At 40.9% G+C, this 26,497-nt stretch overlaps 1 long non-coding RNA gene and 1 pseudogene across 1 annotated transcript in view; both read right to left on the bottom strand.

The window, feature by feature from the left end:
- LOC108177435 (uncharacterized) overlaps nt 1-23,147 on the bottom strand; it is a 29,943-nt gene extending 6,796 nt beyond the window's left edge. The window contains exons 1-2 of the long non-coding RNA XR_001794233.4: nt 22,989-23,147; nt 20,344-20,392 (exon numbers count right to left, since the gene is read on the bottom strand). This is a non-coding gene — a long non-coding RNA (uncharacterized LOC108177435). The remainder of the gene's footprint in view (nt 1-20,343; nt 20,393-22,988) is intronic.
- LOC138849652 (DNA-directed RNA polymerase III subunit RPC9 pseudogene) lies at nt 4,434-5,145 on the bottom strand (annotated as a pseudogene).
- Nucleotides 23,148-26,497: the final 3,350 nt, after the last annotated feature.

Below are 26,497 nucleotides of genomic sequence, written 5' to 3'. Positions count from 1 at the left end.
CCATATGAGATGCCAGCACTGCAGGCAGTGGCTTTACCCACTATGCCACAGTGCTGGCCCCTGTGGCTTTTTTTTTTTTTTTTTACTATTGTTTCTTCCATTATTTTATCTTAGCTTTTTCATTGCTGGTTTAATAGATGTATCTAGCTGTTCCCTAGTATCTATCCTCCCTTCTTCCTTTCCACTGTTCATTTTTCAACTAAAAGATGGCCTTTTCCAAATTCTTTTGACCACTTGACTAAATTCAGGTCAACCATCAATAGGGAAAGTTTGCAGTAAGACTTCTGGGTAGTTGATTTGAAGGGAAATTATTCATTCCTTATTTTGAGGTGGATGTCCTTACAGGAGGTACATGAGCAGTTATCTCATTGTTTTCTTCTGAAGTTATTGGTCTAGTCAGTTATTTGAAGCCTTTTAAAATTTTATGATTTTCCAAAGAAATTGAGAAGAAATATCCTAAGTAGATTGATGTTTATTGGTATTGATTTGGCTGTGGTATTCTCTTGTAATTTTCCTATATTCCTCTCTGTATTAGAGACTCTTTAATATTGCTTGTATGAGGCCGGCGCCGCGGCTCACTAGGCTAATCCTCCGCCTAGCGGCGCCGGCACACCGGGTTCTAGTCCCGGTCGGGGCGCCGGATTCTGTCCCGGTTGCCCCTCTTCCAGGCCAGCTCTCTGCTGTGGCCAGGGAGTGCAGTGGAGGATGGCCCAGGTGCTTGGGCCCTGCACCCCATGGGAGACCAGGAAAAGCACCTGGTTCCTGGCTCCTGCCATCGGATCAGTGCGGTGCGCCGGCCGCAGCGTGCCGGCTGCGGCGGCCATTGGAGGGTGAACCAACGGCAAAGGAAGACCTTTCTCTCTGTCTCTCTCTCTCACTGTTCACTCTGCCTGTCAAAAAAAAAATAAATAAAAAATAAAAAAAATAAAAAAATATTGCTTGTATGATTTTTTTTTGTTTTGATCATGCTTGCTGGATTAGACTTGTCTTTCTTTTCAACTTTTGATTTCATAATTTTCTTCTTTGAATTTTCCATTTGATTTCTGCCTTGATCATTGTTGGTTCCTTTCTTCATTATCTGCTTTTATTTTATTTGTAACCATTCTATAGATACTTGAATTTTTTTTTTGTCAGATTCATTTGTATTCAGTTTTAGGTACTTTCTAAAACACCTGTAAAGCTAGTCATTTTCCATTAACTGTGGCTTTTGCCACGTGAGCTAGCACAATAAGGCACTTGGAAAAATCCTGGAATATAGTCAAGTCACGTATTATGTAAAGTCTGTAAAATTAAAACAGCTATCCAAGTTACCTTCTTAACTAAACATTTTACCAGTGATAGTTCCATACCGATTTACTTATCACCAAATTAGAAATTATTATTTATATCTTGGTCATTCTGAACTTGGGGTTCTTTTGGGACATCTAGGGCCCTTAAAAATAATTCCAAAGACTGTCCTAGCCCCTCGTGCACTTGTCCTTTCAGTGAGTCCCAACAAGCTTGCAGGAAAAGGGATGTCTTCCTTATTTTCACAGGAAAAAGTCAAGCCTGTGTGGCTTAGGGAATAAGAGAGCTTATAGGCTAAGTCAGTCTGATGCCAAAGTAATTTTATTTTTTCAACCCTATTTCTTTCTTCTGGATGCACACTGTCAAAAGGATCCAATTTCTGGATTAATGTTCATGACATATGATCCAAGACAAGGAATAGATATAGCAAACATTCAAGGAAAAAGAACCAAAAGAGTAGTAGGCAGGATCCTGGAGAGAGAAGTAAGGATACTGGAATCCTGGTGAAGCAGAGGCAATAAATAGGATATGAGTTCAGAGACCCAAGTGTGAAAGCAGTCTTGGACTGAACAGCAGGAGAGAACCGTGCAGCCCAACTTCCACGCAGACATACCCTTTGCATGCCCAACAGTGGACCTAAGACTTAACGGACATGTCAGAAGTTCCATTCTAATCACTGCATTTTCTTGACTATAACTCCATATTTTTCCAATCATCTGTCTTGGATTCACTATCACATAATTGACTCTGCTGCTGACAGAGGGTAGCTACTCAGTCTTGGCCTCAAGGGCAACCTCTATCTTAGTGAATTCACTGTGATTCAAAGCCTGAAACTGAACTGTGGAATCTGAGGAATTTTTTAAATCAGAGACTATTTTTAAAGATTTTATTTATTTGAGGGGTAGAGTTACAGGCATGGGTGGGGGCAGAGAGAGTGAGCGAGCGCGCACGTGCTAGCTCTTCCATCCACTGGTTCACTCCCCAAATGGCCAGCGCTGAGCCGTTCTGAAGCCAGGAGCTTCTTCCGGGTCTCCCACGTGGGTGCAGGGGCCCAAGTACTTGGGCCATCTCCTACTGCTTTCCCAGGCCATAGCAGTGAGCTGGATCAGAAGAGGGGCACCCATATGGGACGCTGGCACTACAGATGGAGGATTAACCTACTGTGCCATGGTGCTGTACCCAAATCAGAGACTTTTTCAATAAGACTTCTGGGCAGTCGCTGGTGATCAAGTGGCAATCAAGATGTACAGGCCATATTAATAAAAATCAACTGATTAATCTTTCTGTAAATTCATAGAATGAAAAATGCTTGTGCTTTATTACAATAGACCCCTCTGATCCATTCTTCCTTCTAGATTGCTTGTGATGTCTACCTTTCTCTACCACATTCACACTGTGTATTATTCTAAAATGCTCTGTAAATTAAGACACTGGAGTCATATCCAGGGTTTACATTCTGATTTCTTTACTTAAGCCCTATTACCTGGATGAGTTATGACCTATCTCTTGAAGTTTAAGCTTCTTCTCTATACAGTGGGGATACCCATAGTAACTGCATATGATTATCCTGTGGCTTAGATGAGAAGATTCCTGAAAACAATGCTTCACACAAAGCGTGACACATAGTAAACACTTTGAAATGTTAGCTTCACTTATTTGCATATGTATTCATTAAAGGAGACCAGACATCTCTCCACAAACAGCACTACAGGCATAATTAGAGGTTATCTCTTAGAATATAATAATCTCCAATGGTGACTTGTTTCCTACTGTACTAATTTTTTTTTTTAGTCTTTAGCCAGATTTCCTTTATTTCTGCCTATGACAATAGAAACCCTTCAAAGATCTATCAAGTGTCACAAATTGGCAATTACCTGGAAACAAAGTATTTTTAACTGGATTAAGTCTTACCTCTATCAAGAAAAAAAAGTTATCCAACACACTTAAAGAAACCAAAATGATACTGGTACACATATGCCTTGACAAATAAACCAACAGCTCCTGATCAAATTCTCAACGCTCGAGAGAGATCTGAGAATACAATCTCCTGCTATTTTCAATGCTGCCTGAGAACGGACTTCAGTTGGTCTCTGGATGATCAGGCTAAGATGGATATAACTGCAATCAACTGCCTGGGAGTTGGGATGAGGTGTATACAAGCGTTGAAATGAACTAGGGGGTCAGAACTAGACTAATAAATAGTAGTGTTGAAAATAATCTTACCAATGAATGCTTATGGGCATTTTTCTTCCCCAAACAGGAAACAGTGAATATGGGAAATCAGACTTTCAGCAATATTCCTAGAACCACATGCCTGGAGCCACTAAACTTTCCAAAGCCTGAATATTAAAATCATCTTCATGTGGTAATTATCTTAATATTTTAAATTAAAAAAAAAACGGATGCAACCCTGCAACAGCAAGCAAAGTGGAATTCTTAGGAATCCATCCGTTCCTGAGAAGCGCTGCGGAAGCAAGCTCACATTCAAGGTGCAAACCGTTTGTTTCCTGTGCGGATGAACTGCCCTCGGCCTCGCAGGCAGTACCTGCCGTCTCAGAGCACGGAGTGGGGGGCGATCAGGAAGATGGCCAACTCTGCACTGTCCTTGCCACTGTCCTTGCTGCTTTTCAACAAGAATGGCTTGGTAATTAAGACCAAGTCATTAGTGAGCTGGTAAACAAAACCAAGGCCAGCACAGGAAAGCGGCCTTTAGGTCCAGTGGAAGGGTTGGCCACGCCCTTTCTCTTCTTATCTCCACAGTTCTCTAGGAAATCCTCTGAGGTGAGCCAAGGTCAGAGGCTCCTTTTAACCCAGAGTAACTATTTGCTGCGCTGGGCGTCTTTTAGGCATCTAACTAGATTCTCATGGTTCGGCTCCGTCCCAACAGAGCTCTGAGCCCTTGCTTTCCCCAGGGAGTTCCTGGGGAAGCAGATGAAACTAATTACGACACAGCCCATCAAAAGCAACGCAAGTATTTTACCATCTGTGTACAGAGGCTTCCCTATGACCATGGCCAAGGCTACAGAAGAAATATTTCCATCACAGAGGGGTCCACAGCCATTGTCCTCCCTCCTTAGTCCTTTGCCCAGACAACCTCAGCCAGCCTTCACCATTTTTCTTCCCCTCAAGGCAGAAATATCTCTTTCAGCTTATTTTTCTGATTTTCCCAACTAACCATGAAATCAGACCTGGTGGGATAAAGTGTAAAATCAATCTCCTGAATGTCCGGGACTTGGCTGCTGAGCCCCCATCAAACGCCTGGGCCAGATGCACTTCTATGCAGGCTCCTCTTCGTCCATTGCCACGTCACTGGTGTTCTGTCTCTGCTCAGCTTCTGGCCCTGCGGGCAGAATCTTGTGACAGTGTGGAGAGGCGCTTCGATCTGGTCCTCTGTGAGCCATCCTTCACTCTTCCACTATCAGCTGGATCTCAACAGCAGTCATAGGCCCGTGATTCAGTGACTGAAGCTTCTCAGCTTTAGTCAGCTTGTGGCTTTTCATTGCTGTGAGAAATTCTGACAATCTCAGGACTCTGGTGCCGACATGGTGTTTTTGATATGTACTTTAATGTTTCATAGGTGATAGTATTCAAGTTCTGTTGCCCAGAGCTCTGTTTATTCTTCCCACTTTGTTTACGCCACTCTTTCAGATCAGTTAGTAACTGGAACACCCCATAGTTACTGAGCAGAATTGGCATCCTTCACTTCCATGTCGTTCTCGCGCTGTCCTCCCAGCAGCCTGCAGATAAGGAGCCTCCCGCTGCGCCCCCGCAGCTCCCCTAATCCACACAGCACCCGCCGCGGTCACAGGCCTCCACGGTGCTCCTACTGTACTGACTTCTATAAATCTCTGAAGACAATTAAATTTTCCTGAAATTAAAATTAGTGTGGGGAGTAACTCAGACTAGACTAAGTTACTGGAATTAAGACTTATTCTATGCATCTGCTCTCTCACAATATGGCGCTGGGAGAGTAAACAACTTCTACACAGCTGCCTCTCGCCAATTTGACTGATGAGCTGCAGGAGCTGATCTTGCTCCTGATTGGAGGAGAGCAGCGTACTCGGCGTGTGGGTAGCAGAGTTGGGATTGGTGGAAGAGGACTATAAAGGAGGAGAGAGACAACATGCACCAGGAACATCCAGATAACACCTGAGCAGCCCCCGAGAGAGCCAGCCGGTGGCGTGCCGCTCCCCTGCGGAAGTGGGGAAAGTGGCAGGGGGAGCCGCCCCTCCACGGAGGTGGAAGGGTCGGCAGCCAACCCGGGAAGGACCAGCAGCAATCCCGGGAAGGGCCGAGCAGACAAAAGAACGGGGCAGGGTCCTGTGTCGTTCCTCCGCAACAATTAGAGTATTTCCCATGTGTCTGGAGGTAAACATATGCTCACCTTCTATCTAGATAAACAGCTACTATCTAGTTTTTTTGAGCACAGGAGACATTCTCCATTCATTATCTCTAATCTCCACAACCAATTGATGGCTGTAATTCCCATTCCTCATGGGTGGAAACTAAGCTCAGAGGTTAGAGGCTATATGCTCAGAGCATTAATAACTTTTAGGTGGTTTTTAGAAAAACATTTTTTGATGTTTTGTGTACTGAGTATTATATAACAAATATTATGTTGGAAATAGCTTTCTATTATTCCAATCATAAAAGTAGTAATTTAGTCATAGCCAGTAGGTGGGGTAGGTTGGTTTTGAACTTGCCACTAGCAGTAAAGCCCATGCCCCCCCCCTTTTTTTTTGGTGAATTCAATATTTACTTATGGTGTCTCTGATATTACATACTAGGCACTGTCCTAGGAGCAAGGAAGCAAAAACAAACAAGCAAACAAACAAACCAACCACCACACAGGCAGAAACATCTGTGTTCTGAAAAAGGATGCATGGTAGAGAACAGCAATAAATAATAAACATAAATTGTATATCTTGTGGTGGTTGATGCTGCATTGAAAAAACTGAGCCAGGAGGATAAAGAAATTGGTGTGTGTGGAGGGGGCAGGACTTAATCAGGCCCATGATTGACAAGGATTGCACTGTGGGTCATATTATACAAATGCTTTCATGGATGTCATACAACTAGCCAAAACAGCAACAAAATAAATATTCCTCTCTCTATATAATGAACTTAAGAATGCTTTTGAAGTGCATGGTGGGATTTAAACATTTTAAATAACAGAATGGCCTGTATACTGCTAAAATTTTTTGGTATCCCTTGCAATGCTAATAAAATTTAAATGTCAAGAACAAAAGTAATAGTCCATCCAGTAGATTGGATGTTACACTAAAATAACCTAAATTTTAAATTTATCTTAAAAGCGCCAAGTTAAGAAATACCAGTTATTGAGTTAGGTAGAGATACTCAATAGTCCCAATCCAAGCTTTCTCCTAAGTCTCTCATGCTACTGATTAAATTCTTCTCTATATATAAGAATTATTTTTTATCCTATACAAATAGATTTATGGAAAAATGTTGAATTAAAAAAAAACCTAAAGCAGGTATTAGGCACGTAGGTAGGCATCCTATTGCCTATTCCACAAAATTCATTGTTAAAGGTTGAAATTAGGATAATTTGGTGTATATTTTATTTTTCTTCACAGGCAGAGTTAGAAAGGTCTTCCTTCCGTTGGTTCACCCCCCAAAATGGCCACTACAGCTGGTGTGCTGCGCTGATCCGAAGCCAGGAGCTTCCTCCTGGTCTCCCATGCGAGTGCAGGGCCTAAGCACTTGGGCCATCCTCCACTGCCTTCCCAGGCCACAGCAGAGAGCTGGACTGGAAGAGGAGCAACCGGGACTAGAACCCAGAGTGCCGGCTCTGCAGGTAGAGGATTAGCTTAGTGAGCCGCGGCGCCGGCCTGGTGTATATTTTATTTTAAAATCTATATTTGCACACACATATAGAATGTTTCTACAAATGATTTATGAAATTTTCATACACACACATGATTTTTGCATACTGAGCATGGCTTGCCTTCCTGATTCCAACTCAAAACAAGTGATATCTAAACTGGTTTTTATTTATTTTATTTGGAAGGTAGAGAAAAAAATCTTCCATTCACTGGTTCACTCCCCAAATGGCTGCAATGAGCAGAGCTGGGCTGAGCCAGAGCCAGGAGCTGCTTCTGGGTTTCTCATGTGGGTGCAGGGGTCAAATCATTTGGGCCATCTTCTGCTGCTTTCCCAGGCATATTAGCAGGGAGGAAGATCAGAAGTTGAGCAGATGGGATTTGAACTGGCACCCATATGTGATACTGGGGTAGTAGATGGTAACTTTTACCCACTATACCACAATATCAACCCCTAAATTGTCTTAATTCACCATAGAAACGGTGTAGTGAACATGAATATCTATTGAGGAATGAGATGTCAACATGATATCAGTGTCATGGTATTTTTTAAAAACCCACAAAATGTATAGAACATTATATGTATATGGTTCAAAGATTATCAAGTTTATGGAAAAGTTATTTTTCAAAGACAGTCCAGTCTTTTAATTGACATTAGACATTAAAATTGTTTCACAAAGCCATTGCCACCTGGGAGGTTGAACCTGCAAAGCTTACCTTATTTTTTAGAATTTTATTTAAGTTATACAAGTTTCATGTATTTCATATACACAGATTTAGGAACATAGTTATACCCTCCCTCCCCCCCGCCAATGCTCCAACCCTTCCTCCTCCTCCCTCACATTCCCACTCTTAATTTTTACAAATTACTTTTGTCAGTTTACTTAATGATCATAAAGTTAACTCTACACTACGTAAAAGAATTCTACAAATAGTATGAAGAAAAAAAACCCCACTCTTCCTCAACAGAAGAGACAAGGGCTGTAAACAATCAGCCCACCTCTAAATGCCCAATACATTATGTTTTAGGTACTCTATTAGTTACCTCGGATCAAGGAAAATACATGCTACCTGTCTTTTGGGAAATGGCTTATCACTAATGGTTTCCAGTTGCATCCAACTTGTTGCAAAACCAGGATTTCATTTTTTTTTAGTAGTACTCTATAGTGTATAGATACCATAATTTCTTTATCCAGTCAACAGTTGGACATCTGGATTGATTCCCTATTTTAGCTTTTGTGAATTTAGCTGCAATAAGCATGCGGGTACACATAAGTCTTCCATATATTGATTTCATTTGGTCTGGGTAAATTCTCAGAAATGGGATGGCTGGATCACATGTTAGGTCTATATTTAGATTTCTGAGTTCTCTCTATACTGTCTTCTACAGTGGCTGCACAAGTTTACATTCCCACCAACTGTGGATTTGGGTACCTTTTTCCCCATATCCTTGCCAGCATTTGATGTTTGTTGATTTCTGTTAGATATTCTAACTGTAGTGTGGTGAAACCTCATTGTATTTTTGATTTGCATTTCCCTGATAGCTAGTAATCCTGAGCATTTTTTCAAGTGACTGTTGGCCATTTGAATTTCCTGTCTTGAAAAACACCTGTTCAAGTCCTTTGCCCATTTCTTAACTGGATTATTTGTTTTATTGTTGAATTTCTGGAACTCTTTATAGATTCTGTATGTTAACCTTTCATCAGTTGCATAGTTTGCAGGGTTTTTTTTTTCCATTCTGTCAGTTGCTTCTTCACTTTGCTGAGTGTTTCTTTCGCAGTGCAGAAGATTCTCAGCTTGTTATAATCCCATTTGTCAATTTTGGCTTTGATTGCCTATGCTTCTGGGGTCTTTTCCAAGAAGTCTTTGCCTATGCCAATGTCTTGCAGGGTTTCTCCAAAGTTCTTTAGTAATTTGATGGTATTGGGTCAGAGGTTTAGGCCTTTGATCGATTTTGACTGGATTTTTGTATAATGTGTAAGGTCTAGTTTCATACTAGTGCATGTGGAGATCCAGTTTCCCCAGTACCATTTGTTGAATAGACTGTCCTTTCTCGAGGGATTGATTTTAGTTCCTTTGTCAAAGATAAGTTGATTGTAGGTGCATGGGTTGATTTATATGAAAAGGCTATTGGTTTTTTCTGTGTTGATTTTGTATCCTGCCACTTTACCAAATTCTTTTATGAATTCAAATAGTTTCTCAGTGGAATCTTTTGGATGTCATCTGCAAATAGGGATAATTTGACTTCCTTATTCTCAATTTATATTCCTTTGATTTGTCTTGCATAATGGCTCTGGATAAAACTCCCAACTAAATTAAATAGCAATGGTGAGAGTGAGCATCCTTATCTGGTTCTGGATCTTAGTGGGAATACTTCCAGCTTATCCCCATTCAGTAGGATGCTGGCTGTGGTTTTGTCATAAATTGCCTTGATTGTGTTGAGGAATGTTTCTTCTATACCCAATTTGCTTAAGTTTTTTTTTTTTTATCATGAAAGGATGTTGTATTTTATCAAATGCTTTCTCTGCATCTATTGAGATAATCATATGGTTTTTGTTCTTCTGTTTTTGTGATGTATCGCATTTATTTGCAGAGGAAGCCTAACATTCTCATATTTACATTTTTCCTAGCCTAATATTCTAATATTTTTGTATTTTTGAGTCTATTGAGGACCACCTGTATTGTAACAAACACCTTTGGTGAACTTTCCTATACTCTACTCCACTTGATGACCCTTTGCCCTTCTTTCCTTCAATTCAGTAAATATTCTTGCTCTAAGCATGAGATCCAGAGGGCAAAGATTTCTGAGGTAATATTTGAACTGAGCAATGAATGTTCAGTGAGGCTCCTTTTTGTCAAAGTATTATGGGCAAAGGAAACAGCAAACCCTTGCTTCTTGGGTTTGCTTGCCCAGAGGATGACTCTTAGGAGGCTACCAGAAATATAACCAATCCTAGTGAACTTCTATGTTCTCCATCATTCAAAGGATTCTTCTATATCCTGATAAGCCAAATGATGAGTGTGTAGGGTGTTCCTCTACTGCCCTCTATTATCTCTACCATATTTAAATTCTGCTTTCCCTTGCTCTACCCTAGCCTGAATGGATCTACTGAAGTAGAGGAAAGGAGAAACAATACTCCCTTCCTCTTTACTACCTGGCTGTTGTCTTATTATGAGTAGGTTAGTGGTGGGTGGGTTGTGAAATAGAAGAGCTGGTTCTTGAATTGGTACTTATCAATCAACACTGGGGCTGACTCCAGTTTTTGTGCATAGATTGTAGCAGTGTCTGTTGCCCTCAGTTTTGAGCCTTAGCAAAATTCTCTGCAATAGGAAAGAGTAATTACCTGGTATTCTATTTGTAGTAACCAGCTTTTTGTCCCTACAACAAAATACCTGAGGCAGTTCCAGCAAACTTTTGACTCAGAGTTCCAGAGGTCCAAAGGAATGGTGCTAGCATTGGTTTATCTTTAGGGCCCTTTCGGTTGTATCACAATTGTGGCAGGTATCGCTGTTGGGAGCACATATGGAAACAAGCAATTATATCTCAAATAGGAAGCCAGAGAGACAGACAGACTTGGTGGGTCCAGGCCTTTGTGTCTGGAGAGCTAATTGCAGAAGGCCAGTATTGCCTTCCAAGGGCAGTACCTACACTGACCTAAGGACCTCCCACTGGGCCCTGCCTCTTAAAGGCCCATGCCATCACCCAACCCACTTCCCTGAAAACTAAACCTGTAACACATAAATCTCTGGGGGACACTCAAAGAATCTTCATATCATAATACTAATACTCTGGGGTAGCTATCACTTTTTGAGGTTTGGTGGGTGAGATCTGGAGTTTGAGGAAGCATTTGTGCACAACTCAATCCATAAAAAGTAGATGACTTTTGCAAAGCGGCTGCAATCACATAAGAGACAAATGTTAGTTGTGCACCTGGAACATGAGCTTGGACCTCCATCCTTGCACAAATATCTGCAATTGGAAGCTAAAAATGTGCAAGTCTAGAGGAGGTTTTGCCACTTGGAAGTGAGCCAGACTCATGAATGACTCTGCACCTGTTTATCTGGAGAATCTTAAAATGATAATCCCAAGAGTGAAGAAATATTTATACTGTTGAGTAAATCAGGGTTGGTATGTGGAATAAATTAATCAAATTTGTGAGTTCTAGTGCCAATATTTTTAGTGGAGGTTCCTTTTTCTCTCCAAGTCAGTTTATCAGGCATGATTTTTCTTTTGCCTCAATTACAAAAGGTCTCAATCCATTAGTGTAATTCTGTAAGACTATATGTTTATTAAGTGAAGATCTCAGCTTCAGATTTACATTTATAAAAACACTGCATGGAGCATACTCAGACTTCTACCCTACAAAGCCAGCAATGGAAATAATCATCTATAAGGAGCTAATCAGACTGAGCATATCCTCTGCTAACAAACATCATGATAGACTCCAGCAGAGTGCTTTGAATCTGTTCCTTTCCTCACTAGCAGTGAAATTTTCAGTTGAGAACAGCTGAGCTGTGCAGCTGGACACAATATGACAAGAGCAAGACATCTCCAAACCTTATCCTAGATATGTCCTGTGAATTTCTAGAATATTACAGATTGAGAACTAAAACTATTTGCTCACAGCTGGCACCGAGCTAGGGCATCATTTGTTGCAAGTGGCCTGCCAATGCTAAAAAAAGAATCCATTTCATTGGTAGCTTAGATTACTGATTAAGTAGGTTCCAAAACTAAAATTAACCAAATAGCTATTAGAGCCTGAAATATAGTAGACAATTAACAAATATATGCTTGATGGAAGAATAAAGCTATCCTAACTGGTATTTATGGTATCAGTAGGGAGATGTAAAGAGAAGAATGGAAGAGCTATTGGGTTGAATACTTGTGATTTGAGAATCTGCTACTAGCTCTTTTCACACCAGCATCCATTAAGTTCATCCATCCTACTATGAAAGAGCGACTCTGGATGACTCTCACTCCCCACTTACAACATTTCTGCAAGTCCTGTCAGATCTGTTGTCAAGATCTAGCCAAATTTACCTACTTTTTCCATCTCCACAGCACCAAACACTCCAGTAGATCCAAACGGGTTTCCCTGCTTCCATCTACACCTGGCTTTATCAGCGAATAGTTGTTGTCACTTCTCTGCTTACAACCCTTCCAGTAATCCAAGGTCCATAGGTTCCTCATGATTGGTTCTCTGCCTCCTTCTCTCATCTCTTCTTGTACTTTCTAACCCTTATGCAACATACTTCTGCCATTGGCCTGTTTTTTGTTCCTCAAACATGACTTGCCGCCTTTGCAGTTGCTATTCCCTCTGCATTGACTATTACTTGTATAGCTTGCTTATTTAAGTCACAACTCAGATGTCATCTCCTTAGAGAGGTTCTCTGTGGCTTCGTCACAACAAAGTCACTCTTCAAGTGATCATACTTTTCTCTCTGTATAACACTGATCATAATCTGATGTTTTTATTTTCTTCCTGTCTCTTTCTAATGGAGGCTTGTCTTTCATATTCCCCTTTTGTATCCTCAGCACCTACTCATTCTCTAATAATCATTGAGTGAATGAAGCAGATGTTGATTTTTCTTTGTCATAATACAAATAGAAGAAAGGGACAGAGTCAGAAAAGTGTAACATGGAGCAGTTGACAGGGAATTGCTGTAGGATGGGAGATCATCTGCTTCTATCACTTCACTTTAGGATGAGAAAGTTGAGGTTGCAGTTACCCAACATCATTCAGCTTATCAGGAGCAGAGTCCAGAACACATCCAGGAGTCATGATTCCATTTCTACAAAAGCTATGCATGGGGGAGACTGCAAAGAAATTGAATTTTATGGCTGAATTAACATAAAAATTGACGTATGATGAAAGGCAGAAGGAGTACCTGAGAAGAAAACACCTTTTCTGAGAAGACTTCTTAAACAGTGGTAGGTGAAAATTACTGTAATAAAGAAACAAGGGGACAGCATTGTATCACAGTGGGTTAAGACACAACCTGCAACACCAGAATTCCATATCAGAGCACTGGTTCAAATCTTGGCTGTCCAGCTTCCCAATCCAGCTCCTTACTAATGCACCTGGGAAAACAGAAGATTGTCCAAGTACTTGCTACCCAGGTGGGAGACTTAGATGGAATTCTTGGCTTCTGACCTTGACCAGGGCCATTAAGGCAATTTAGGGAGTAAACCAATAGATGATAGATCTTTCTGTCTCTCTCCCGCTCTGTCATTCTGTCTTTCAAATAAATAAAATGTGAAAATCTAGGATTAGATTGGAGAGCAAGGTCATTGGAAAAAGCCAAGGGAAAGAGTTCTAGTCATTAATATTAAGGATGGGCACAGTGATGAGAATCAAAAGGAGGAATTTAATTAAAGGGAGAGCATGCTTTAAAGGCTTTTAGAAGGTAGATGGATTATTCATTTCTCAGGGTTCTATAATCACTTTATTCCAGTAATTTTTAACTTATTCTAAGTTGTGGGGGACATTCTGGATAAACATAACACAAAACCAACCAACAAAAATCTCTACAAGGGACTATTGAAGTAGTACTTGCTTTCTTTGCTGGGTGACTTGATTCTAGAGAACTTTTCTAAAACACAGCAACACCAGATCCTAAGACCTGGTTTATTTATGCTGGAAAGTGTTTGGAGTATGATATAACGTCCTTACTTATTGAACTGGTGGTGGCCAATGATCACGGTTGTTAAATTTCAATCTAATGGAAGATGACTGTCTTTAATAAACTGGGAGAGAGGCGAGTTAAAGAGTAAATGATTGCTCTGTAGCACGAGGAGCTGCTTGACCTCATGCAAACCCTTCCTCTCTGACCCTGCTACCTTAAGTAGTTTATACCTTGGCTTGCTTTTATTGCCTCTTTGCCAATGTAGATAAGACTGCAGACTCAAAACTCAAAGAGGAGGCTCTATCCATGGAGGAGTAGCCTATAAGGGTTTTTTTGGAAATGTAAATTTTTTTTGTAAATACAACTTTAGGAATATAGTGATTCTTCCCACCATACCAGCCTTCCCATCCCCACTCCCACCCATCTTCTTCCTCCCTTTCCTAGTCCCATTCTTAATAAAAAAAAAATACCTATTTTCAATTAAATCTATGCTAGGTAAAGAGTTTCGCAAGTTATGTGAAAAAGAAAAAAACAAACTTGTTCAACAGTTGAGACAAGGGCTATGAGAGAGTGATTAGTTCAAAGGGCTATGTCTACTCTGGAGCAGTCTGACCTAGAGAATCAGAACTCAAGTGGAAGGGAAAGGCATCCATGTGGAAGGGCATCATGGCTCAGAAAATTAGTGCCCAAGCAGGGTGGGAGGGTATGCACGTGGATGTGGCTCAGTGCATGCAGTCAAAGCACATGCAGAGTAAGGAGAGTGAGGAGCCAGGCATGGAATATGGGGTGAAGGGTGCCTATGTGGTGGTGAGGGGTAGCAGCAACCATGAGAACTTGGTTAGAGAGAGGGAGACTGGCTAGATAAACATAACAAGAGTTATAGGCACCAGTTTTCTCAATGTTGATGAGGGAAGCTATAATACGGGAAGGGGGAAAAACAGAATAAACCCTATGCTGTTTAATTGGAATTGATGTTATTGGTATAAATTGTGTGTATGTATTCTGTGCCTGCAGATAACTAGATAGAACCCTGTTCACTGAGCACTGAGAAGCAGTGACACTTCCACTGGCCATAGGACTCTAAATTCTACTAAAAGGAACCAGGGACCCCTGGAGAAATGGCTGATTCCCAGGCTCAGGCAAAAAGCAATGTGCCAGCAAAAATGACCATATCATTTACATTCATTTCTTGAAGGTTTCCCACCACTAGGATATTTTCCTTCCAGAACAGCTTATGTCTTATGTTTTCCTTCTTTGCACTTCCAGCCCAGTACATATTAGGTTTTCAGCATAAATATTTTTAAATGAATTAATGGAATGCATTTTCACCTTTTGACTTTAAATAAAAAATAAAAGACTTATTTACTCCAAAGGCAGAGTGTCAGAGAGGGAGGGAGAGTGAGCTTCTATCCTCTGGTTTACTGTCCAAATGGCTACAAAAGTTAGGTGTGGGTCAGGACGAAGTCAGGAGCCAGAAACTCCATCTGGGTCTCCCACATGGGTGGCAGGGGCCCAAGACTTGGGCCATCTCCCACTACCTTCCCAGGCACATTAGCAGGAAGCAGGGCAGCCAGGATTTGAACCAGCACTCTGATGGAATGCCTGCATTTCAAATGGTAGCTCAACCCACCGTGCCACAATGCCAACCCTTATTTTTTAAATTTTATTTGAGAGCGAGAAAGCACACTCTTATCTGCTAGTTCATTCCCTAAATGCACTCACTGGCTGAAGTTTGTCTGGGTCTGAAGCCAGGAACTGCGAACATTATCCAGGTCTCCCACATGGGTGATGGGGACCCAATTACTTGAGCTTCACTGCTGTCTCCCAGGGTCTGAATTAGCAAGAAGCTGAGATCAGGAGCCAGAGCTAGGAATCGAATCTAGATATCTGCTGTATGGGACATAGATATCTTCATCATGAATGACTAGACTAAATGCTCACCCTCTGGAGGATTATTTTAAAATGCAGAAAGTTTCAGCAAATGATTACCTTAGATCATTGTGAATTCATACTCATGCTTAATATTTTAGCAGCAATTTTTTTTCAGCCAATTTATTACTGTGACCTAGACACTGGAGCAGAAGAGGTACCTGTTGAGTACTTTGGGGGCATACAATTATAAAACTAATGAGGATTTTTTTTTCCTGATTAACAGCACCAGGCAATTCTCCAAAATGTTTAATTTTAGTGGTAAGTTAAAAAATAGCTAAATAGATTAATGTTTTCATTCAGCCTGAGCCAAGAAGTTTCCTCAGAATTGTACATGTTTAGGTTTTATATATTTTTCAGTAACCTTCCTCTTTGAAAGTCAACTGCACATTGAAAATGGAAGTCTAGTAGGTAGGCAGGGAATGCCCAACCATGAAGGACTCAGAAATACACCTTCTCCTCCCTGTGTTTCCTACCTGGGCTCACAGTTATACTACCTGTCCTACCACCAGTGGTCTTTGGTCTCTAATCTCTGCCTAGCTCATGGGCATCAGCAAGGCTCTGTACTTGAGGGGTAAAGCTCTGCTTGAAATCATTGATAACCTCCAAATTTGTTTTGTTAGGGAAGCTCAATGGGACAGTGGATCAAGTGCCAGAGGAGGCTGGGAGCCTGAGTTTGCAAGTGTGCCTTCCTCCCACCATCTCCAGTGGGTGGGTTCTGGGCTGTCCCCTTTCATGTTTCCTAGTGCCAGGCCCACTCAGTCTTTCCCTTGAGGCTTAGGGCCTTGGGCACATTCCTGAGAAGGTTGGATAGGGTTAGGAACAAACACCTTGTGATATCTTTGGGAGGAGCCTGGTGGCTACTGTCCCTATCCTAGCAGGTTCATGTGCATCTGGTAGGTGACCAGGAGAAAGTCGTCTCTTGGGTGGTACTAAGATTCCTTCCTACCCACATACAGTATCCAGCCCATCCTGGAATGGAAGTATGAGATTGTTGGAAGTTACTGTCTGTTGTGTGAAGAGGGGCTTTCTGTTTTGACTTCCCCAGACTCTACCCCTGACAAGGGTAACACCTTGAGCAAATGCATTTGTGTTGCACATGGGCTTCTGGGCACAGGTTGGGGTCTGTACTTGCCAAGAGTGTACCAGTGGCCCAGAGTGCTGGCAACACAAATCCTTTTCCTTTAAACCTTCCTTAGTCTGACCTGTGTTTGTCTTTTCAGACCAGCTCTAGGCACCCTGAGACATTAAATGCAGATTGTGTCATTTTGGCGATTCTTTCTGTGAATTGAATGCTCTGATATTTAAAATTGGCATTTGTATAGGTTAAATTACGTATTACTGAGGGAAAAATTCATGCTAATAATGTAGAGCTTAATTTTTCTTTACTGAGAAAACATTAAACAACATGTAAAAAAACACCAAGAAAAGTCAAGAGACCATGGAAGAAAAGAAACAATTTCTATATAACTTTTATGGCACTTTTCTCTTTGAACAAGGGGCTCTGCATTCTTATTTTGCACTGGGCCATACAAATTATATAGCCCATCATGTCTCACTTCTTCCTTTCCTTCCCCACATCTACTTCCTCATTTCAGGTCCCAGGTCATCTCAGGAGCAGCTTCAACAACCTCTTTACCATTGTTCTGCCTCCCTCCTCTTCCACCTCACTGCATTCTCCAGTTTGCAAAAGCAATATTTAAAGATGCAACATCTACTGGTGTCTTTTCCACCCTGTGCAAACTATATGGTAAAGCTTGAACTAGTTGTCCTCCAGTCCAGCAAGTCCTTGTAAGATCAGGTTCCTATCATTTCCAGATCCCCTGTGCTCTGTCTCTAATCCATTTCTCTCAGTGGCTATGTGTTCCCTCCCCTCTCAGGCTGTGTCCCTGCACTGCTGTTTCCTCTGGCTCAGTGCTCACCCCCTACCACTGACTTCCTTTGACAAGGTTGTCCTTTGTGTCTCAGCTCAGGTGACCTTACCTGTTGAATTGCTCCAGGGAAAGCTAGGCACTTGCGCCTTCTCTTTTGGGTTGAACTGGGCATCTTTCTTTGGCGGTATATGTATTACATTGAATTCCTGTTTTGTTTTATTCTGCATTTCTTTCTCATTCTGAGTCCATGAACAACTTGAGGGCAATTTGTGTTTGTTATTTCATATTCATTAATTGACTCATTCAAAAGTACTTACCGAGTGCTTTCTATGTCCTAGGCGCTTTTAGGTAGAGAACAACAATGCATAGACTCCTAGTCCCTGGGTTAATGGAGCTACAATTTAGTCCTGAAGGCAGAACCTTGGGAAGGGAATCATTTAGTAGGTTAAATTATAACTGAGAGCGGAGCTTTGGAGGCAGCTGAAGGGAGGAAGCAGAGACCTCACTCCTGAGGAAAGGGTAGAAGTTCAGGGAGCTACACGGTAATCAGAAGACCTCACACAGAGCATGTGCAAACATTATAGACGGTCTCTGGCTTCTGATGGTTAAACTTGAGATTGTCCAATTTTAAGATGTTGTGAAATTGATGCTTCAAATTTTGATTCTTCCCAGGCTAGTGATATTCCATGAGCTGGGCAGGGAAGCCATAGCTCCTAGGCAGCTGTCATCAGGGGGGAAAGAAACTGATGCTCTAGACTGTGCTGTGTTGCTAAGATATTAGGTAGGTTAGCTATTACATTCATTTTTCTTTGTTTTTAAATTTTTATTTGAGACAGAGATCGCCAATCTATTGGTTCACTCCACAAATGCATACAATGGCCAGGATTGGGCCAGGCTGAAAATGGGAGCTGGGAACCCTATCCATGTCTCCCATGTGGATGGCAGGGTCCTAAGCATTTGAACAATTTTACTGCCTACCAGAGTGAGCATTAGCAGGAAGTTGAAATTAGAAGCAGAGCTGGGACTCAAACCCAAGTACTCTGATATAGGATGTGGGAATCTCAAGTGGCATCTTAACCATGAGGCCAAATGCTTGCCTTCTGATATTTGATGGTAGCACTTCTAGGAGCTAATACTAAGGCAACAATCTGAAGACAGCAGTAAGATAGTGTTGTTTAGACTGTGTATATGAAAGAGAATTTTGCAAATGAGAAGTTGCTACATTGCTTTCCATACCTGAAGGAATTCTTAATTTCTTAGTATGCAATCAACTTATACAAGTAGATTTTTCTTCTGCCCCTGTGTATAACAAAGTATTGTGAATTCAAGGTTTTGAGGAGAGGGAGACATGTTTCCTTCTGTCTTTGTGCTTTCAAGCTGAAATAACATAATATCACAGACCGGGTGGCTAGTAAGAGACAGAATTTTTTTCTAACAGTTTTGCAGGATGGCAAGTCTATGATTAAGATATCAGCAGATTTGGTGTCTGCTCAAGGGCCCAATTCCTGTTTCATCGAAATCATGTCTGCTCATGGTGTCTTCGCACGCAGGTTGGAAGAGGTGAATGAATGTCCTTGGGCCCTAATTCCACATGACCTGATAACTTACTAAAGGGCCCTACTTCCTAATACTATCACTTTGGATGTTAGGGTTTCCACATACAAGTTTTGGGGGACCAGAAAGATTCAGACCATAACACCTGATCCATTAAAAGGATCACATATCTGAATGCCAATAGAAAGGCAATGCGAAATCATTTGTCTTCTTGGAGTAGCTAGGGCTTAATAAGCTTACCCTTCCCTACAAATAAATCACTGTCAGTTTGGTCAATATCTTAGTTGATTTTAAATATGATAAAGCCATTAATTAAGAATGCAGAAATATAAAAAATCAAATGAATCCAGTTGAGCCACATGTCTCTGGGGATTTTGTTATTTAAAGTACTCTTCAGTAGTCACAAATCACTGCCTGTCTGAGGCAACTGTTGGAAGTCATATGATTCTGCAGCACGGCAGCCTGGATACTGTGCTGCTTATGCCTGCAAGTGATAGGAGTCGTATACTATGCCTCATGTGATACGGTGCTGCTGGAGGGGGATTACAAAACCTCAGGTGTACAAATCTGACTTTAAGAAGTGATTTAAATATGTTTCCATGTATTCTTGAAAGTTATCAAGAACTGGGGCTATCAGTCATTAGAGTGGACACAATCATGTTAATAAGCAGCATCATGGGACTCAATAGAGCTTATCAATGAGTTCCCAATCAGCTCTAAGATTCCAGAACACAGGCCCTGCCTGCTTCCAACATTTACCTAACTGAGAAACAAGAGATGAATAATTTCTCTGCACCTGCTTGCTTATCTGAATCAGAGACAACAGGACTATCCTCCAGTTATTTATGGGAAATAAGTACACTAACGCTTATTTAAGGAACTAAGAAGCCCCAAGCAACATCAACTATCCTTATTAACAAGAGAAATACTATGAAATTTTCCAAATTGAAAGAAACTTCAATTCACTGGGAGAAAAACACTGGTACTGAAGAAAAGGGAGAGGGCTAAGTCTGCCCTTGAATTTCAGGCTTCAAGAAACATAATCTTATTATCATCCACAAAGTAACAGAATCAGAATGAGGTTCCAGGCATGAGAGGAAAGAGGTAACCATGGGTATATGGATGGGCAAGAGGTAGGGGCTGACAATACTGTCCTGGTAGGGAAATCATGGGAGAAGGGAGAGTTTGTGGAGGTGAACTTTGAATTGACATAAGAAATGAATAGCTACCTTAGAAGAAGTCCTCTCTGGACAGCCATAATGACTCCACATCTTTGAGCTGTTGTGAAAATTGAGACATCTATAAACATCCATTTCAACATGGACTAGCATTTACCAAAATGCTATTATATAACTATTCTACAATACCTAGACCCCTCACTATTTTTATTGAATGCAACACCATTCCTGGTTCTCTCTTCACCTTCCCTATCCTGGGACCCAGCCTGTCATTTTACAGTTATGTCCATCTCTCTGGAGCCTCTGCCACCATGGACCCAGGATTGGTTGGGGGCCATGAGAATGCAACTGCACATCTGTGTTGTCAGACAAGATTTCAACATTTCTGCAATGATGTTGAGTCTAACACTAAGTATGAGCACCAGCTTTGGAGTCAAGTGGCCCTGGGTTCAAATTCTGACTCTGGTAGTTAGGATTGCCTTCAACAATTTCAGCTCTCTATGCATCAGTTTATGCTTTTGTTAAATTGGGCTACAATTTCAGCTGCATCAGACATCTTCCATGTATTCCATCAGATGGCCCTATACCTTCCTCACTCTGTTCTGTGCCCCAGAAGGCATAAACTAAGTTCCCTGTTCTCCAACTTCCATATGAGGAGAACCCAGAGGTCGTTTCACTTACTAGTTCTGGCTGCTTCAAACAGCTTTAATGTCCTATTGTTTATAAAAACTCACCCATGGACTAAAGTCTAAACTAGAACTCTAATTGAATAGGATCTGACTCCCAATCTGATAAGAGTCTAACTTTTATCTCCTCTTGTTCCCCCTGGTGCACCCTTCCACTGGTGACAGATTACTTGCTAACTGTTTCCCAACCATATTCATTTAATTCCCTTCCTCATGCTTCTGCTGTTTCTACAACTTCTGGCTGTTGCTCAAGGCCTAGTTCAAGCCATTCTACATCCTACTCACAAACATAGGAATTGGTCTCCTACAAGAATTCCCATATCACTGCCTGTGTATCTTTTTATTGGGCACTTTGACACTTTTTGCTTGTATTTTGGTAGGTAATTGCATGTTTATTTCCCATGCTTCTTTGTAATTTCTAGGGGAGGGGTGTCCATGTTGTGTTCATCCTGTGCTGCCCCCCCCACTCCCAACCACCATTACCTTACCATGGAGGCATTTCCATGAACATTTCATGAATGACATGGTGGGTTTTGTTGGTGGCTGAAGAGCACGCAGTGGTTGAAATATGAAGTTGGCATTACGAGCTTACTTACACAACACTTTCTAATGAGCACTCTTCTGGGAGATTCTCCAGCAGTATGACTAAAGATTGCATTTCTGTCCAGTAGTTTTTGGATGGGGAGGAGGATAGGAAACTCATTTTCAGTCTCCTTTATGGATCATTGCTACTTATAGTTTGTGACAAAACATCATTACAAGGGTGCTCTAGGGGTAACCCTGCATGGTGATACTCCAGAACAGGTGGCAGGCGTGGGGCCAGGCGGGGAAAGTGTAAGGGAAATTTTCACTTTCTGCCAGCTAGCCAGAATAAATAGAACACTGTCTCTACACTGATGTCTTTCATTCTCTTACCATTAATATGCACCATGATGAATTAACAATTCAGATTTAGTGATAAGCTTAGTCAAGCTTCCTTGAACTTGCACTTTGTGTTCTGGCACTGCCACATGCTTTAGGGATTACCACGGACTTAAGGCAGGGTCTCTGCCCTAATTTATTGCTCAAGTTTGTTCGGGAGGCAAGATCTAAATGCTACCACAGTGAGGAGGCATAGGAGCAACTCTGCCCTAGAACCGCTCATGTGCCTCAAGTACGTTAATACAATTTGAGGTCACATTGTACGAGCCAGATTCTCAATGCCTGAGTTGGTCTCTGGGATGAAATACAGTTTCTTTAAGGACTTTAAGCCAGGGCTAAAATGTAGCTTAATGTGGACTTTGAACTGGGGCTGTGCGTTTTATATCTTACAAAGCAAGCTTTGTTGACCTGCCTTTCTAATCCCAGCATGCCCTAACCTCAGAAGTGCAGACACTGCCAGTTATGACCATTTTGGGGAGGTGCCCAGAATGGTCTTGGAGCTTCAGAGTACACTGCAGAGGCCTGGGCCGGGACTGCTGCTGGCAGCAGCGAGGAGCAGGTAGTGTTTCCAAACACCCAGCAAGATCTGAGCACATCCTCCTGTCCCCTGAGTTTACTGGTGTTTAAATTTTAGTTCACAGAGCCTATGGCGAAGAAATGGAATTTCAACTCTTAATATCACTGAATTCAGTGGCAGTGAACTTTTGCTGTTCTTGTTGGTTTTCTCAACAGGCTGCTGCATGAAACTGTCAGGAGATGAGGTGGAATAGGTTCACACAGTAGGCAGGAAAAGATACTAGGTACTAAACCTAAAATGTATCACTGTTGCTCTGAGTCTCAACTTGTTAAATCCCTAAGAACACAACTCACATTTGCATCTTCCTGGATTAATACCAAGCACAAGACAAATGCAACTTCTTTCCCATTCAGTCTTTGATATTACCTGACACTGTCTCATAATGCTAGTTTCAATGCTATAAATTAGCACCCCTCCATTTTTATATTTATATCTACAAATCATGACTATCCCTAAGTCTACCAACAGCCGTTCAGCAAAGGGCCCTTCCTCTCCCTACCAGTAGCACTCACCTGCTTACAGCTGCATTCAGAGTGGCTCAGGAGGGTCCTGGTGCCTACTGTATGTGAGGATTGGTTTCTTTTTTTTTTCAGTCCCCGATGAACAAGGATCAACTCTCACAGCTGCTCTAATGGCCCTGTCTGAAGGGAAGCCATCCTAAAAATAGAATCAAAGGGAACAAATGCTTTGCCTGATAGACTATTTTGAGGTGCAGGAGGTTGAGGGACTGAAAAATGAAAATGTGTTATAAAGTGCGATGAGAGGTATGCAAAGTTTAGAGAAATTTGGGGGTTTCATTGTCAAGTTCATGATTGTTGCCTGTAGAGATTTTAGGTTAAAGTGTGAAGTTGTCAACATTAGATACAACCTAATGTTTTAAAATTTTACATGACCTTTCCTGTATATTTCAAAGTTTTCAATATCTTAGGGACACAATTTTAAAATTTTTCAGAGTAAACTACTAGCCTTTACAATGGGGTCACGGGAGTTGGTGTGGTGGTACAGTAAGTTAAGCTGATGTCTGTGACACTAACATTCCACATGAACTCTGGTTTGAATCCCAGCTGTTCCAATCCAGCTTCCTGCTAATGTGCCTGGGAAAGAAGTAGAATATGGCCCAAGTGCTTGGGCCCCTGTAAATCTGTTACCCATATTGGAGACCTGGATGGAGCTCTGGGTTCCTGACTTTGGATTGATGGATCAATGTTACTGTGGTCATTCAGGGAGTGAATCAGTGGATGGCAGATCTATGTCTCTGTGATTCTAACTTTCAAATAAGTTATTAAAAAACAAAATACTGCCAGGGACCTTCAAGTTTTTCAACTTTTCTGAGAATATTTAACTCCCAGGAACTCCAGGTATTATCATGGCACAAGCTCAGCACCAGCCCAATGCCTGACCCTCCCTGGATTTCACCAATGAATTCAGTTTAATGCCTTACCCAGGAATTCGTATCTCTTTTTGGGCTTCCACTATTACCCTCTCTCAGTCAGACATGATCTGAGGGGTAAGCAAGTCAAACAGCAGAATCAAATACTACCATTTATGTGCAATTATATGTGGAAGCTTCTAGTACTATTTTTTCCTTCTTCACTTTTTTTTTTGCTTTGGTGTATGCCTTTGTATTTAATTATTTGCAAGATATTGAGTATAGAGAGTGTTCCATACTGGACAAGAAAATTTCTCCCATGAAATTGAGATCTTAAAGAGAAATCAAAATAAAATGAAGAATGCAATAGAATAAAAAATGCAGTAGAAAGCCTTAACAGAATCAGTGAAGCAGAAGAAAGACTATCCCACTTAGAAGATGAAGCATAAGAAATTATAGTCAAACCAAAAACAAGAAGAAATTAGAAAACCAAACTTCGTTGAGAACCTACAGGATACTATCAAATGTCCCAACATATGGGTTCTAGGACTTTCTGAAGTTGTGGAAAGAGAAATGATTAGAAGGCCTTTAGTGAAATAACAGAAAACTTTGCTAATTTGAAGAAAGGGACATTCAAAATACAGGAAGCACATAGAATTCCATTAGACATGACCAGAAAAGATCTTTACCATGACACATTGTAATCAAACTAACCACAGTAAGACAAAGAAATGATTCAAAATGTGCATGAGGGAAATGCCAGATTACTTTGAGGATCTCCAATTAGACCATAGTGGATTTCTCATCAGAAACACTGTAGGCTAGGAGACAATGGCAAGATATATTCCAAGTATTGAGACAGAAAAAAAACTTTCAAACCAGAATACCACACCCTGCAAAACTCTCATTTATGAATAAAAGACATTCCATAACAGAAATTGAAAGACTGTCATCACCCGTCCAACCCTACAAAAGATGCTGAAGGATGTGTTACACATAGAAACACAGAAACATGGTCATCACTATGAAAGGAAGAAAATGCCCCAGCAAAAGTTCAAAGAAAATTCAAAGTAAAAAATAAGTATTTTTGGAAAAATGGCAAAGTCATTATCAATAGTCAACCTTGAAAGTAAATAGCCTCAATAATCCAGATAAGACATAGACTGGCTGAACAGATTAAGAAAACAAAACTCATCTATTTTCTGCCTAAAAGAAACACATCACACCAACAAAGATGCATGCAGACTGAAAGTGAAAGAATTTAAAAAATATTCATGCTAACAGAAACAAAAAAAAGAGCTGGTATAGCCATCCTAATATCTGACAAAATAGACTTTAACACAAAAACTGTTGAGACAAAGAGCACTATGAATGATTAAGGGATCAATTTAACAGGAAGATGTGACTATTATAAATGTATATGCACCTAATTACAGGGCACCTGGCTATTTAAAAGAAATGTTAAAGAATCTAAAGGGAGACATAGACTCTAATACAATAGTAATAGGGAACTTCAATACTCCACTTTCAGCAATGGATACAACCAGACAGAAAATCTGAAAGGAAAGAGTTAATTGACACTACAGAACAAAAGGACCTAACAGATATCTACAGAAATTTTTATCTGATAGGTGCAGAATACATGTTCAACAGTTCCAGGAACACTCTCCAGGAATGACCACATAGTAGGCCATAAACCAAGTCTCAGCAAATTCAAAAAAAAAAAAAAAAAAAAAAACAGAAATCCTATCACACATCTTCTTGAACCACAATACAATGAGGCTGGGAGTTTGCATATTTCTAGAGATTCCTGAGTTGCTAACACATAGAGAATGAACAACATGCTCCTGAATGAACCGTGGGTCATAGAATAAATTCTACCAGGAGTTTTTTTTTACCTTTTAGTAAATATAAATTTCCAAACTACAGTTTATGGATTACAATGGCTTTTCCCCCCCATAACTTCCCTCCCACCCACAACGCTCCCATCTCTCACTCCCTTTCCCAGTCCATTCACATCAAGATTCATTTTCAATTATTATATACAGAAGATCAGTTTAGTATATATTAAGTAAAGATTTCATCAGTTTGCACCCACACAGAAACAAAATGTAAAGTACTGTTTGAGTACTAGTTATAAAATTAATTCACATTGAACAACACATTAAGGACAGAGATCCTACAAGAGAATTAAATACACAGTGACTCCTGTTGTTGACTTAACAAATTGACACTCTTGTTTATGGTATCAGAAATCAACCTAGCCTCCAGTCATGAGTTGCCAAGATTATGGATGCATTTTGAGTTCGCCAAGTTCGATCTTATTCAGACAAGGTCATACTCAAAGTGGAAGTTCTCTCCTCCCTTCAGAGAAAGTTACCTCCTTCTTTGACCCATTCTCTCTACTGGGATCTCATTCACAGAAATCTTTCATTTAGGTCTCTTTTTTCCCCAGAGTGTCTTGGCTTTCCATGCCTGAAATACTCTCATGGGCTCTTCAGCCAGATCCGAATGCCTTAAGGGCTGATTCTGAGGCCAGAGTGCTGTTTAGGACATCTACCATTCTATGAGTCCACTGTGTATCCTGCTTCCCATGTTGGATCATTCTCTCCTTTTTTATTCTAGCAGTTAGTATTAGCAGACACTAGTCTT

The sequence above is a fragment of the Oryctolagus cuniculus genome, chromosome 5, assembly GCF_051225735.1.
Source record: "Oryctolagus cuniculus isolate XC-2025 breed Fujian yellow rabbit chromosome 5, ASM5122573v1, whole genome shotgun sequence".
NCBI lineage: Eukaryota > Metazoa > Chordata > Mammalia > Lagomorpha > Leporidae > Oryctolagus > Oryctolagus cuniculus.
This window is presented reverse-complemented; position numbering and strand designations above follow the sequence as displayed.